The sequence below is a fragment of the Physcomitrium patens genome, chromosome 6 (genome assembly GCF_059467195.1).
Source record: "Physcomitrium patens ecotype Gransden chromosome 6, ASM5946719v1, whole genome shotgun sequence".
Classification (NCBI taxonomy): domain Eukaryota; kingdom Viridiplantae; phylum Streptophyta; class Bryopsida; order Funariales; family Funariaceae; genus Physcomitrium; species Physcomitrium patens.
Genome location: NC_143415.1, coordinates 8,007,129 through 8,014,575, shown reverse-complemented (window position 1 = coordinate 8,014,575; position 7,447 = coordinate 8,007,129).

Sequence of the window (7,447 nt, the reverse complement as noted above, 5' to 3'; positions counted from 1 at the left end):
AGATTCAAAATTATTCTTTTTTAAAATATCCTTCTATACATTATCTACATTCATAACTTTATAATATTTGACAAATATTATAATAAGCTTGAAGTTATAAAGTACATAGAAAATAAAGAAATTTTAAAAAATGGACAATATTTGCAACCTTTTGAGTGTCCTTTCTATTGTGGAGGTTTGTTGCACCTTTATATTATACATATGTCTTTGTACATGTAATTTCTCTTAGGCACATATGATTGTTTTGCAAAAAAAAATTATGGTAGCCAAATATTTTGTAAAGCCAATATAAGAACGTGATTTAAACAAGATTGTTTCAAAAGCATAGCAAAATTATTTTTCACTCAAACATTCCTTAAGATATAATTCTAATAACATAAAAAAATTTGATTATTTTATATATTGCTTTTGAATATCTTTTATCAAAATAATTCCAAATATAAATATTTGAATTTGATTATTTATAAACTTAGATGTAGAAATGTTTGCAAATAAAAGATTTTGAGGCTTATAAATTAGATTTAAAAAAAATAATAATATTCAAAGATGTATAATATTCTTCCAATAAGATTAATTAAATATTTTCTATTATTTTTATATCCTATCAAATTCAAACAATATACTTATTATTTTTAAGAAATACTATAAACTTAAAGTCATTGTAGCTTTGGGTGTATAATTATTTAATTATTGTTATCTAAGATATATTTGAAAGCTACATTCAAAAAACTTATATTTAGATTTTAGTAGGAGCAAAGAGATGCTATAGTATGTAGTAATTGCTTATGATATATTGTCTCTATTGAGCTGCAATTAGTACAATGTCTTCTCCAAAACAATGGAAGTTTATCCTGAAGTATTGTCAAATATCTAATTTTTTTATAGCCTTATTATTTTATATCATATCACCACACTTCCATGTGCATTCTATATTTATAAAATTTTCTTATAAATACTTAAATTTAAATTTAGAAAAAATATATATTATAGAAAGAATTTCTAAAAATATTATAGATTATTTTAAATTATCCATAATTAAGCCAGGTGCATTGTTTATAATCAATTTATAATGAAAAAAAATTAAGAATAATTTTGATGATTCTATTATATTGCAGCAAATAATAATTTTAATAAAAATGATATGGATTGAATTTATATTGTAGGTATGTTTGATTTAATTTTGGCATTTTTTTTTATTAGAAACATATTTTTTAGTGCATTTTGCGTTTCAAAGAACTTGAACATGTTTATTGAATCATATGTTTTCACACATGGTTTTTGGAGCTATTATTGTAGGTTAAAGGTGGCATTACAAGGCAAAATATTTGGCTTTGGTTTAAGTGTTTAGGATTTATCAATGTGCATTATGTAAGGTGAAGGTTTGACTAGCATTATACATTTGTCAGAAAATGAAAATGAAGTAATAGAGGATGCACCTAAATTGTGTCACTATCCATACAATATGAACCTTCAACATTGGTAGAGGGGTGAAAAGGCATTTTTATCTAATAAATTCAATTGTTGGCTTCAAACATTATAATAGATATATTAGTTTAGTATAGATCTGTTAAAATCAAAGTGTCTTTCATTTATTTCATTTTGAATTGCATCAACTTGTTTATGGGAAGAAAAATCATTAGATGCATATACAATATACATACAAGAAACAAATCAATTATGATGTTAGTTGGAATAGTGAATTTATCAAGGTTCTCCGAGAGAGTAGTTGAGTTGTAGAAATATAAATCAAGAGGCTTTAGAAATTGGAGTAAGAATCTTTTTCAAAGGTTTGAAGATCTAAGAAACAACTATGTCAAGGCACAAATCCTTCTATATTAATCTTCATCACTAAATCAATATGATTTATACATGAACATCATTCTTCCAAAAGTAGAACCAAGTAGAAAAAAAAATATTTGGTGTTAGATTACAAAGAAATGGCAATAGATCTATTAGCACAAATATGGTATTGGGATGAAATTTCTTTTGCAAAAAAATTGAATCTTATGCCTTAGCGAGCAAAGTAAGGTGAAAAGGCAAAGAAATTTTTTTTGTAGAAAATTACAAATAAGTAAGATTACATTAGAAAATCAAGCACTATCAATAAAAATTAATTAATTAATTAAATAAATTAAATTATCCAAAGTCATTACATAATATAAATTTAATATAAATAATTACATTAGAAATAGAGAAAAAAAATTAATAGATGTTAAATAAGAACATTATAATGATTTGGTAGTAATGCATGAAAATCAAAGAATAATTCAAAAAAATTAATTTATAGCAAGTATTGCACATAAAAAACTCTAAAGTATGAAATTTCTAAATTTTAATATAAATTAATTATTATTAAATTTATAAGATTATATTTGCTTCAAATAAAGTTTGGTAGCTATTTATGATTGCAAGTTCATGCTTATTGAATAAATAATTGTTTTTAATTTTATTAATAACTATATACCTTCATTGTTTTACAAATAACTTTAAAATTTGATGAACAATATTGATGTTTATATATAAAAGCAAGCACTATAACTTTAGAGGGTGCTTCCAAAAGATGAATTCCAAACAAAGATTGAATAACAAAAAGAAGAGAGTTTACAAATACAAAAGTAGAAAAATATTTGTATAGTAGACTTTGATATAAATATAGGAAGAAATAAGCATATGAATAGAATATAAGCCATTACTAATAAAAACAAAGCCAACATTTAAGAATTTTATAAATTGCTATAGAAATCCTTAAAGAACCAAAGCAAAAAAGATAATGGCAAGAGCTTAGATTTTAGTATGGTAGTGAGTGACTTCATTTGCCTACTTCTATCAAAATAAAGTCTACTAAAAAGAGTCCATCCAAAAAAAAGTTAGTTAAATGTCGGTGCCAAGAAATTTGCAAGGGTTCTAAGTCAGAGATAACATAAGAAATTCAAGTGATAATGGCTATAGTAGATGCAAAATTTCTTTGGTTCATTATTCATATTACAATGAAGAGCATATAAAATAGAGTTTTAATTATAAATTTAAAAAATAAAAATAAAATAAAATAAAATAAAAAACCCTTAAGAATAGTAAAGACTTAAAGAATTTGTCATTTAAAGAAAAAGAACACTGCATATTTTTTTAATTATTGAGATGAGTAACTAACTCTAGCCTAATTATGAATATATATTAATTAAATTAATAAAAATAAAAGAGTTGCAATAGTATTACAAATTCACTTCATTCTATAGGAATTATTTGTGTTTGTATATAAGAATCAGATTTGAATTGACAATACTATTGGTTGTTTTGAAGCAATATAATCATGCTTGATTACCTGAATTTATGTAGTTAAAATTGAAGTTAGAAGGTTTTGGTGGAAATTAAGAAAAAAATGTTGAATTTATAAAAATAACCATATAAATTATTTTTTAAAAAAAAACATAGAAATATAAGGTTATGAAATATACAAGATGAATATTGAAGATATGTGATATTGAATGTATATATGCTTATATAAGCACAATAGTTAAAGATTGTATTGATATTATTAAATTTGTCATCTATTTTATTTTTTTATTTATATAAGAAAAAAATTATTATAAAATATAAAAAATTTAAATAAACAAGATTTCATACTTTCAAAAATAATGACCAATAATAAAAACAAAATTATAATAATAATGATAATAATAATAATGAATAGCATTGTTGTATTTTGTGAAGTTTGCTTGAAAATACATTGAGTATCTAGCTATAGAAGGTAAAATAGAACTTGTGATAAGAAGACTTTAATAACTCTAATAAAATCTTTAAAAAATTCAATTAAATTATAACAATGCTAATCAATTTTTAATTAAATTCTAAAAGAGTCTTAAAGAACTTACAAAAGAAATATTAAGAAATCATAAATCAATCTTATATATATATATATATATATATATATATATATATATAATTTTAAAAATAAAAATAAAAATATTAAAGAAATATTAAAAATAGAATTTTTAATTAAATCCTAATCAAACCATAATATAACCTTCAATAAATCCTAATAAAATCCTAAAAAATCTTAATCAAGTTCTAAATAAATCCTAATTAAATTCTACATAAATCCTAAATCTTATGTAGAATGTAATCATGCCTTAGATCCTAAACAAATTCTTAAAGAATCCTACAATAGATTGAAATAGCAACAACTAATGATTGAGCTATTGATATTAACTCAAAATTTGTACATTTTTTAATAATTTATTTTTAAACAAATAAAAAAAAAATGAAATCAACTATATTTATTAATTGAAAGAATTGTAAGATAATCCATTTGGATGTTAGGTGAAATCCTTTTCCAATCTTAATGCTGAGCTTTTAACACCAATATTTCCTTCTTAAATTATTGAATTACTTTTAAAATTTATAAAAATGTTGAAAATCAAATTTATTCTTTATATAAATAATTTTTATTTTAATCCAAATAATTGTCACAAATTTAGAATACTGACTAGAAATCTAAACAAGAAGTTCAAGAAGAATCGACAAGAAGTAGATTAGTCAGATGAGTACAAGAACAACACTAGAGAGGTGAGCTAGAGCTCCAAGAGGTGTGTTGTCGAGATTGAGGACCCCCTAAGTCTTGGCTCCTATATATACTACAAGCTAGGAAGCTTCTCAAGTAGCTCTCAAAAGCTAGAAAACTTCTTATGCAACTTCCATGAGCTTAAAAACTTCTCAAGTAGTTTTTACAAACTACAAAGCTTCTCTAGTACCTTCTAGAATCTTTTACAACTTCTTAGTGTATGTCCTTGACATCACCCTCCCCTTTAGCTTCGAGGTATTCGAGAAGCACTCCTACTGCGAGTCAATATCAACGTAAGAAGTTGAAAATTTGTCGCATAGTGTTTGCAATATACTCCAATTGTTATTCACGCAGCAAGTAGTTCATTGGTCCTTGTAACCAACGATAGTGTCCTACTCCTTTGATTTCCGACCAAGCATGAACTTCTGTATCTTCATTGTAAAAATGTCCTACAAATACTTTTTTAAGAAGATCACCATAGGCAAGTTCTACCTTAAATACAATTACTAGTGACCTATTATTAGGTATCCTCCGTCGTCTTCATGGTACAAGCGGTTCTTCATCTCGGGGTCATCTTCGTGAGATACTCGGTTGAAAGGACATGACTGATATGGTATCTATTTCTTGGCTATCCATATCAAACCAAAAAATATAAGTACTAAACATGGAAGAATGAGGCTCAAATTACAGATTTATAGTCTCTAACTATATCTTTAAGAGGTTCCTTCTCTCCCTTCTTTGTAAGGCCGAGGATTAAGAGGCTTCAAGGAGAAGGAACTTCACTGAAAAACTTTCATCAAAAGGGCTTAGGTTTCTGAGGATAGCATCGATGAAACTCTTGTACCTTTTGCGATGCATTGATAAGATTTTCCATTGGTTTTCATGTGCGCTCATTGATATCATAGCCGCTCCAATATACTAGGTACTCCAATTTCTTCTACTTATGTTACGAATATAATACCTTTTCTATCTCGCATTCCTTGTGGTTCTCAATTTCAATACTAGGTGGCAGACATTACACTCTTTCAGGAAAAGACAACTCTCGATAAGGCTCCAACAAAGAAACATGAAAGACTGGATGTACCTTCATAACATCCGGTAATCCCAAACGGTACGCCACTAGATTGATTTGCTTTTAGATGACAAATGGTCTCAATCTCTGGTAGTCCAACTTATCACATGGCCGCTTAGTTTTGATATTCCGTCAAAGCAGCCATACTTTATCTCCAATTTTGAAAGTAGGTGCCTGATTCCAAAATTTATCTATGGACGCCTTATAAGCTTCTTGGGTGGTTTGGAATTGAAGCTTCAACATAGTTTGAAGCTCCGATAGTTGTTTCACAAATCTTTCAGCTGCTTGGTTGTTATTGGTTGACGAACTCAATAAATCAAGCTTCGGATGATACCCATAGTTGGAAAAGAATGGTGTTTGTTGAGTCGACGCATGAAGGGTGTTGTTATATGCAAACTTGGCTAACGATAGATATGCAATCCAATCATCTTACTGATAGTTGATGCTGTATCATAAATACTGTTCCAAAGTTTGATATCCACCTTCAATATCTCAAAGAGAGATTTCCAGAACTTTGATACGAATTAGGTTCCTTGATCCGACACAATATCATCTGATAAACCATGATATCAATACTTATTATCAAGGAAGAGCCTTGTTGTGCCTTTACTTGACGATGTTTTCTTACAATGGACAAAGTGTGCCATCTTTGTAAGCCGATCTACCACAACAAAGATGTTGTCAAATGAATTTGATGGCGGCAAGTCCGTAATGAAGTCTATGGAAACTGAAGACTATGGTTGACGTAGAATAGGCAATGGCTGAAGAAGACCATAAAGACGATGCCAAAGGTTCTTGGATCTTGAACAAATATCATAGGAGATGATAAAATCCTTGACATCCTTCTACATTTAGGGCCACCAAAAATCTCGAGAAATAAATTCTAAGGTCTTATTGAATCCAAAATATCTTGCAGTTGGAAAGTCGTATCAAGATTGGAGAACTTGGAGTCGTGTTGGTCCCTTTGGAATATACAACCACTCCTCAAAGTATAAAAGATCTCCTTCTACCTTGAACTTATTATTATTGACATGTTGCATGATATCGACGGCTACAAAATCTCCAATAGTCACAATATGTACTTGGTTGAGGAAATCAACATCAATTGATACTATAACAGAGCAAAGCTTGCATTATTTCAACTTCAATAATATTGTACACTATTGATCAAACGTTGCTTCTCTGGCCTTTGGCACTAAATACGATCTCCTTGATAATGCATTGGATAGTCCTTGTTGCTTTCCACGCCTATAAGTAATAATAAAGTCAAACCTAGATAGCAACATATTCTATCGAGCTTGACGACGATTAAGAACCCGAGTGGACATGAAATACTCCAAATTCTTGTGATCTGTGTATACGGTCACCGGATGTGTAGCTCCTTCGAGAAAGTGACTCCACTCTTAGAAAGAATCTATTATCCCAAGAAGTTCTTTATCATGGATCTTATAATTGATCTCGGCAGCAGAAAACTTTCGAGAGTAGAACATAACTAGCTGAAGGTTCTTGTCTACATCTATTTGTGAAAGTATAGCTGTCATAGTAAAATATGAAGCATCGGTTTCCAAATAGAAGGCCTTTGTAAATTCCGGATGTATCAAGATTGGAGCCATAGTAAATGTTGTCTTAAGATCTTGAAATACTTTTTTTGCTAGAAGTTCCCATTCAAGCTTGTCTTTACATGTCAACCAAGTAAGCGGAGCAACAACTTGAGAATAATTCTTGATGAAGATCTGATAGAAGTTAACGAAGCCAAGAAAGCATTATACATCTCTAATCGTCTTTGGAACTTTCTATGATACAATTACTTCTACCTT